Here is a 6,841-nt window from a genome sequence, read left to right as displayed (position 1 = left end):
CACTGCAAACTGATGGGATTATCAGCCACAGACTTAAAAGCAAGACTTAGAATAAAGAAGAGCTTGGAGGAAGAACCTGACCTCGGACAACTTGCTGTGTCACAACAAACTGACTGGGAAGCACATCATTACTTGACAGAGTGCTACTTGTAATTACTGAAAAGATTGATTGGCAACATTTTTTCAAATTTCCAAATTAATTATTAACACACTGGGCCCAACGCAGGCAGCAATCATTTCAGCATGGCAGAGGGGAGACTAGGAATTAGAAGACCCAAGTTCTAGTCCCAATTGCATAATTCAACTGTGTGGGGATGTTTGGAAATTTCTGAAGGTGTTTTTCTCACAATGATGAGCAACTGCAATATTTAGCAGTTGAAGACCAGAGATGTTAGATGTTCTGTAATGCACAAGACAATCCTACACAACAAAGTCCAATCCTGCATCCCAGAAAACTTCCAAATATCCTACTTGGCAATCACATGGCTTAAAACAAAACAAAACAACAATTTATACTTCTCTGACCTTAGAACTGAATTCCACTTTACATATAAATGCAAAATTCACTCAATTTCCAGGAACACAATTACCTTATAAATGAAGGAAAGATTATACTTTGCTTCATTTGGAACTTAAGGGCTGTTCACCATTTTTGAAAAATTACATCACCAATGGCAGTCCTGATCGTGTTATCTGAGCCCTTCCCTGACACCCGGCACCTCCGCCAGCCCACGTCTAGATCTAGCTGTGGCTTCACAGTGAGTCAGTATGCAAATGTATGTACCTGACTACTTCATTATGTCTTGTAGTGCGGTCATATCATGCACTGACATACTGAAATACCTATTTTATTCTAAATCAATGTCCTTTTCTCTTTTATTTTATAATTAGGACATTATGTTGGTTTATTGGAAAGAAGATGGGTTATATGATCTATGAATTACATTTCAGGGTAGTAAAAGGGAGGGGATGCTTAAAGTATTTGGTAAAACAAAACAAAACAAAAAACAATGGTGCAATGTGTGTAATTAGGTTGAGAACCACTAATTTAGAGCAAGTTCCTAAACCACCCAAGGTCTCCTTCTTCATCTATAAAAATAGGGGATGTGAAGAAACAATTTCTTAGGCTCTGTCTCTGTAAAATACGGCATTTCAACAGGACTACATTTCAACGAACGCTTCCTCTGCACAGGCATTGTGGGACTTTTTGTCCCCAGAGATGAAAGATATGTTTCTACCTGGTATACTTGGACTCTTAAGTAAAACATGGAAGTAGAAGGTAGACAACATTCACTCCTGACTACTCAGAATGGAACTAACCATTAGCTGTAAAAACCATTACAGAACATAACAGCATTGTCAGTATTTGGGAGATAGGGAATTTATTTCCTTTGAAAGCTAAAAACTTACATATTAGCATGAAAATAGCTTTCCTTTAGATCTTTGTCAGAGGAGTCCTATCAGCTGGAAACCCTACCAAGGACAGTATATTAGAACACAAAATCCTAACCTAAAAACAAACATTGCTGAAAGAACCTAATTTAGAAAACAAATCAGGGACCCCTGGGTGGCTCAGTCAGTTAAGTGGTTGGCTCAGGTCATGATCCCAGGGTCCAGGAATCGAGTCCCTCAACGGGCTCCTTGCTCAGCAGGGAGCCTGCTTCTCCCTCTGCAGCTCCCCCTGCTTGTACTCTCTCTCTCTCTGACAAATAAATAAAATCTTAAAAAACAAAACAAAAATTAATTCCTGAAATATCCTGTAATTAGATATAGGTAATGCTACTCACACAAAATTATCAAAACTCCAAAGAAACTCACTGAAGCAAATCCAAAAACAACCCAGACCTCATGGTGCACAGAGCTCTAAATCTACTCTTTCTCCCTAGGGTTCTGTGCCATAGGAAATTTTCTTTTTTTAATTAAAACTGTCTAGGTTTAGAATTAAAAATTAAAATGGTAAAAACACTTCAAAACCTGAAACAAATAAATTAAAAGCAACCTAAAAGGCTCTATCTAACAGTATCAGGAATCTAAAGTAAGTTACTTTGTTTATATAAGCAGCTTCCACATTGCGGTATCATTTCTTTTGAGTGTTTTATAATTATTATGGAAACCAAAAAACGAAACATTCATAAGCAACTAGATTTACAATTCTAAAACAAGACCTTTTAGCACTTTTCTGGCCAAGATTAAAATACCAAGTAAAGGCAATGAACATTACTACCATTATCCCAGATAATTCCAAGAACGTTTTGAAAGTGAAAGAAATCTATACAGCTGTCCCTTGAACAACACGGGTTTGAACTGTGCGAGTCCACATATGCTGATTTTTTCCGATAAATCTTCTCTTCTTTATTTTCTCTTCCCTATGATGTTCTTAATAACATTTTCTTTTCTCTAGCTTATTTTATTCTAAGAATACAGTATATAAAACATATAAAATGCAAAATATGTGTAATCAACTGTCTATGTTATCAGTTAGACTTCTGGTCAACAGTAGGCTATTAGTAGTTAAGTTCTGGGGGAGTCAAAAGTTATACAAGGATTTTCAACTTTTTTTTTTTAAGATTTTATTTATTTGAGAGAGAGAGTACGTGTGCACACAAGTAGGGGGAGTGGCAGAGGGAGAGGGAGAAGCAGTTTCCCCACCGAGCAGGGATCCTAAAGTGGGGCTCGATCCCAGGACCCTGGGATCATGACCTGAGCTGAAGGCAGATGCTTAACCGACTGAGCACCCCCTGCAAGGCGCCCCAGGGATTTTCAACTTCTGAGGGAGGGTTATTGGTACCCTTAATTCCTACACTGTTCAAGAGTCAGCTGTTTATTCCATACCCCCAATCAAAGTCCTAGCCATGGGGAAAGATATAAGGTAGTCCTTGAAATTTTATACTTCTTTTTAGAAGTTCCTCAGAGGGCTCTGTTAAACTAAAAATAATCTGAGACGGTTCACATTTTATCTGAAAGCAATTGGGAAAAATGTAAAGTCAGAAAATGCTCTAAGTTAAATGGCCTCAAGTGAGCTTAAGTGGAAAGGACCCAGCAGGGGCTCCGGGACAGTGATGGTCCTTCATGCTCGGGCACAGGCTGGTGACGAGACAGCCTGTACTACTGGGACAGACGTCACGAAGAGCCCGCTCAGAAAATACCTCCCTGTCACTGTGTTCTACCACCAGCCCTCTCTCTGGCCTGGCTGGACAAACTTACGCACCTAGAACTCAGATCAGGACCGCCTCCTCTAAAAAGCCTTTCCTGCCCTATTCTCTCCATTCCCACGTGTCTACCCAACCTTCCAGTCAACACACACACAGCAAGTGTACTATGGATAGTCAAACAAGGAATATTCTTTGTCCCATTGTGTTAACAGATAACTAAATCTCTAATCTGCCTAGGTAATTCTGCTCAAACTCCAGGTTTGGGCATCACTGGACTAGCGGTAGGTTTACCTACATCCTGTGCCCCTTTCCTCCTATCACCATGGAAGAAGCATCTCTCCTGTCTAAGGCTAATCCTTCCTACCATGAGCTAGATCCTAGAAGATGATGAGCAAAGGCAGAGTCAGACTGATCCACTGTGTGACTGATCTCGGGCAAGTGACTTAGTATCGCTGACCCTCCATTTCCTCTCACTGTGTAGAATTTCCCCAAGGATAAGAAGATAATATAGACAAGTATCTAACACGGTGTCTGTGAAATAATAGAAAATATATATATATTGGTCTCTGTTTCTGGTTCCTGACAGAGGGCTTCTGAAACCCTTGTAAATTCCTAAGTGATAAGAGCACTTAGGAACATCTTTTGTTCTAGTGAAGCAAATCTGGGTGGGCACCTGGGTGGGGATGGTCCCCAGAAAGAAGAGGCCATGATTAGAAGCTTGGATTTTCAGTTCCAACCCTCACTTTCCAGAGAGAAGAGAGGAGCTGGAAATGGAGTTAATAACTGACCACGCCCATATGAGGAAGCCTCCATAAAATCCTAAGAGTATGGGGTTCAGAGAGTTTCCAGGTTGGTGAACACCAGGAGGGAAAAGTACCCCAACACCAAGAGGGTAAATCCCCAAGAGGGATCATCTATATCTCTGTTACCAAACCCTTTAATAAACTGGTAAACATAAGTCAGTGTTACCCTGTGAGCTGTTCTAGCAAATAATCAAATCCAAGGGGAAGAGGTCATAGGAACCTCCAATTTGTAGCCCAGTTGGACAGAAGCTGTGGGTAATCTGGGGACCTACCACTTGTGGGCTGGCACTGAAGAGGTAGGGTTGGGGGTTGGCAGTCTTGTGGGGGGTGGGCAGTCCCCTTAACCTGTGGGATCTGACAGTATCACCAAGTAGATAGTGAGTTAAATTGCAGGACATCCAGCTAATGTCGCAGAATTCTTGGTGCGGGGAAAAAAACCTACACATCTCTAAAACTAATGATGTAATGTATGGGGATTAACATAAGAATAAAAAAATTAAAAAAAAAAAAACCTACACATCTGATGTCAGAAGCATTCTGAATGTGAGAGTAAAGGAGAAACCTAGGAGGAGAAGACTGGAGTTCTTCCAACCCAGTGTCTCACAGACAGTAAAGGCTCAAAGCCTTCCTCTCTCTCCCCTCCTCCTCATCCCCATGAGCACCTGAACCTGCTAGTCTTCCCCATATTTTTTTTAAAGATTTTATTTATTCATTAGAGAGAGAGGGAGGGGAAGGGCAGAGGGAATAGCAGACTCCCTGCCAAGCAGGGAGCCCAATCCCCAGGACCCCGAGATCACGAACTGAGCCGAAATCAAGAGTTGGATGCTTAACCGACTGAGCCACCCAAGTGCCCCTAGTTTTCCCCATATTTAGAAAAACAAAAAACACACACACTTCTGTTAACCTCATGTCCTCTCGTAGGCACATCTCTGTTTCTTCTCATCCAGGAAGCTTTTTGGAAGTTTGGTCTACTCCTTGTCTCCAACTCCACATCTTTCACTTACCCCCTCACCATGTAACTTAAACTGCACTTGCCAAGATGAATAACAATATCTTACTTGCTAAAACCAAAAACAAGGTTTTTAGTCTAGTGTACACCATCCCATTCTAAGATTCCATTCTAAGATCTCCCTACAGCATGATACTTTCATGTCCTTCTTGAAAAGTTCTGCTTCCTTAGCTTCTCAGGCACCACATTCCTGGTTTTTCACCTACATTTATATATACCAGGCTAATCTTTGCTTCTATAGAAGGAACTTCATTTGGGGGCACCTTGGTGGCTTACTGGTTGGGCATCAGACTCTTGATTTCCGCTAAGGTCATGATCTCCAGGTCGTCTGGAGCCCTACCTCTGGCTCCTCGCTCAGCATGGAGCCCGCTTCTCCCTCTCCCTCTGCCCCCCCCCCACTTGTGTGTGTGCTCTCTCTCTCTCAAATAAATAAATAAATTCTTTAAAATAAAAAGTTAAACAAGGTAAGGGGTGCCTGGGTGGTGAAGTCAGTTCAGCGTGCAGACTCTTGGTTTTGGCTCGGGTAGTGATCTCAGGGTGGTGAGCTCAACCCCCGCATGGGGCTGTGAGAGCTCAGCGTGGAGTCTTCTTGAGATTCGCTCTCCCTCTGCCCCTCCCCCACCTGTGCATGTGCTCTCTCTCAAATCTTTTTAAAAAAATAAAAATAGGAACGCCTGGGTGGCTCAGTCGGTTAAACGTCTGTCTTCAGCTCAGGTCATGATTCCAGGGTCCTGGGATTGAGCCCCCCATTGGGCTCCCTGCTCAGTGGGGAGCCTGCCATTCCCCCTGCTTGTGCTCTGTCTCTCTGTCTCTCACTCTCTCTCTCTGACAAATACATAAAATCTTTAAAAAAATAAAAAATAAAGTTACACAAGGTAAAATGAAAGAACACGTTAGGATGATGTTGTTCCTCACTGAGACTTAGCTACTATTTACACTGGTACACACGTAATACATTTATGCCCATCCTCTCCAACTCCTTCACTCACAAAAACACATGTGCTCCCCATATAGCCACCTGTTTGGATACAAATGCATACTCAGATATGCAAACCCACAAGGAACATTTCACACAGTCAGTTAGTCATAGTAGGTGGGTGGGCAAGTAGAAAGGTGCATGACTGGATGAGTTGGAAAGTGAACAAATCTAAATGACAAAAGCTGAATTGGGGGAGGGTTATAGATGAACAAGGGAGTAAGGTGCTAATAAAACAATTATCTAATGGCAGAATAATGATAGATATTAGATGGTACAAAGAAAGCTGTCATTAATTAGTTTCATGACCTTAGATAAACCAAACTTTTGGGCCTTGTCTATAAAACACAGAAGCTAGACTAAGGGATTCTCTACACATTCATTGTAATTCCAAAATTCTGTGATTGTATAGAAAAACTTAACTTTAAAACATATAGCTGTTTTGATCTATTGTTTTCATTCCTTATCATTTCAATCACAACACCCACAGCCATTATGCTCCAACCACAATTTCTGATGCTGGGACCCTGCCTTTGACAGACCTTATGATAAGTGCTATAATCAAGGGGTTTAAAAAAAAAAGTACTGATAGGGGTCTGGCAGGGGAATATTTAACTCTGCCTAGGGGAGCTGTTGTGTGCCTTACAGAGGAGATGACATTTTAGCTGGGTCTTAAGGGATAAGGCATGTAATACAAAGTTTCAGTTGAAATTTTTCTATAAAGTGTTAGAAACCCAATTATGACCTAACAGTAAACACATATGAGTAACTGCTAATGAGCTATGTATTATTCTTTTTAAAGATGTCCCACCAATAACATTGTAAATGGAAGTAGTCCTCCAGACAGAAAAGAATACAAAAGGAGAAGGGAATTCACACGTGTCATTTCTGTTTTCCATTT

At 41.2% G+C, this 6,841-nt stretch overlaps 1 long non-coding RNA gene across 1 annotated transcript; it reads right to left on the bottom strand.

Annotated features, from left to right (window-relative positions):
- Positions 1-683: 683 nt before the first annotated feature.
- Positions 684-5,751, bottom strand: LOC145722276 (uncharacterized). Its single transcript, XR_014146416.1, has 2 exons — positions 4,468-5,751; positions 684-4,393 (listed from the first exon to the last, which is right to left on the bottom strand). It is a non-coding gene; the product is annotated as an uncharacterized LOC145722276 (long non-coding RNA).
- Positions 5,752-6,841: the final 1,090 nt, after the last annotated feature.

The sequence above is a fragment of the Leptonychotes weddellii genome, chromosome 6 (assembly GCF_054177405.1).
Source record: "Leptonychotes weddellii isolate Sample4059 chromosome 6, ASM5417740v2, whole genome shotgun sequence".
NCBI classification, from domain to species: domain Eukaryota; kingdom Metazoa; phylum Chordata; class Mammalia; order Carnivora; family Phocidae; genus Leptonychotes; species Leptonychotes weddellii.
The sequence above is the reverse complement of the archived record's forward strand: the minus strand, read 5'-3'. Positions and strand labels throughout refer to the sequence as shown.